This window comes from Ixodes scapularis, unplaced genomic scaffold, assembly GCF_016920785.2.
Source record: "Ixodes scapularis isolate PalLabHiFi unplaced genomic scaffold, ASM1692078v2 PGA_scaffold10__122_contigs__length_95168666, whole genome shotgun sequence".
NCBI classification, from domain to species: Eukaryota; Metazoa; Arthropoda; class Arachnida; order Ixodida; family Ixodidae; genus Ixodes; species Ixodes scapularis.
Window position 1 is genome coordinate 66305151 of NW_024609836.1, and position 2145 is coordinate 66307295.

Genomic DNA, 2145 nt, shown 5'->3' on the forward strand with positions numbered 1-2145 from the left:
CCTGGAGAGAAATATCCCTAGAGCATCCGGAGCTTCGAAGAGGTATGATCTGATGCGACCGACGTCGAGAGATGAAGCTATAGACAGCCCACACATTATAAACGGGTTTCACGCGCCGTAAATATCGCCATTTGCCACTACACAAACCGAGAGTGCCCTTGAAGCTATTTCCCGTCACCCGCCAATGACTGCTTACGTTTCTAAACACTCTCCTCTTCGCGCGTGCATGTGTCTCCTCGCCCTTTTCCTGCGTGTCGGCATCGAACCTTGCGGCTTGATACAGACACGATAAGTAACCTAATGCCTTTCTGACCATTTTGCAGCGTGTTAGTAACGTAGGTGGCGTGCAACTCAGTCATTATATGCTAGTTAGTGGGCATTTGAGAGATAGCTTTCCTGGGCGTGCTCCGGCGCGTTAAAATTACAATTCACCAGTGTGTACACTCTGAAAAAAAAAGGGAGCAGTACTTCCTCCCTTAAAGGAGGAACTCGCGTGTATCATATATTGCTTTACAAAGGGAGGAAATTTCCTCCTACGAAACGGGAGGAAATCCCCCCCCCCCCCCCCCCCCTGGGAAGGGAGGAAAGTTGCCACCTATTTTTGATCGTGGAGAAAACGTTCATCCCCTAAGAAGGGAGGAAAATTGCCACCTTTTTTCGCCCAATGGAGGAATGTACTTTCTCTCCTCGTGTAATTGATATACCTTCCACCAGATGGCGCTCAAAACAGAAAAAAAATGTTGGTGAAGTGCCAATTTGTTTTCCAATGTCCCCTACCCTTGAACGCTACATGGTAAATACACATACAACACCGAATACACAGAATACACGAAACACAAACATTACACCCCACAACAGCAACAACGCAGCGACACCGAACCCCCACCCCTCTCCACGTACGCTAAGTTCGCACTCTCTTTATATATGGCAGTCTTATTTTTGAATCCGACTTGGCCGGTGACTGCCATCATTTGTTGCCATCATTCGTCGCATAAACACGAAAAGACGGAGCAAATATTACTGGTACTTCATACATTATTTCACTTGTCTCTTGGAATAGCCCCCATCTCTTAATTCTACACCCTTATCAGAGCAAATGTAGATCATTAGGCTAATCAACTAAAATTTAATGATTCGTTTTTTAATAAGTTCGAAGAATCATGTTGGCAATGCAGTGTTGAAATGCAGTACACTGGTGCTGAAATTTGCCACCACGCTATTGCTTGATTGGAGTGTTCAGTGCCAGTGTAATCTATTTTAAGTTTCGGTGGGGGAATAATTAATTTTAATTGTTGCACAAGCATTTCAACGAATGTTTTAACCAAAAAATATTACTAGTTTTGACAAGACTCGTTGCAAGAGCAGAGGACATATCTTGGGTCATGCTTTGTCACCCGTAATAGAGAAATTTAATATTGTTTTAATTTTCTAACCTGGAGCGTTTTTCCTATGAAAAGTAAGTGCCGGGAGCGACAAGGACCCACGAACCATGACTTTCGTATCGCAACCGCTTGAAAACATCACGTTGCCCAAATCAGAAAGTTAAAAAGCCCGTGTTGAGAGCTTTAGATCGTTCAGTCATTTCCGCAACTCTATAAGCAATCCGTTATGGGTATGGCCTCCGCCATATATACCGTAGCGGAGCCGTGTTTTCATGTTTGCGAAAACGTTTGCAGCCCGTTGCAGAATATATCGTTACAATAGCTAACGCAATGCAACTATTTCGGACACTAAAGCTAAAATGAAAGGCTGTGCAGCAATTGTTAGTAATCTTCTATTCATGTCGCTATCTAAATAGAATGTTAATAGTAAGCTTATGTTCATCCTTGCTTCTTTTAAAAGTACGTCCAGTACATTGGCGACGAGTAGACTTGAGATCCACGTTGTTGACGCCGGGTCGCTTGGTCGTGAACTACAGCCGGCCACCGCTCGTTTTGCGACACGAGAGAAACCGCACGATAAGGGACTAAGTGGGCCGCATAAAAGGAAACAAAAGTGCGACGGAAATATTTGTTCACTTTACTTTTTTTGTTGTTGTTGCGAGTGCCTTATTTGATATGTAGCACACAGTAGCAGGAGATGCCGCACAAACTAAAAAAGCGACTGTGAAGCGTCCGCTGTAGTGAATCATCCGTTCCTTCAAGA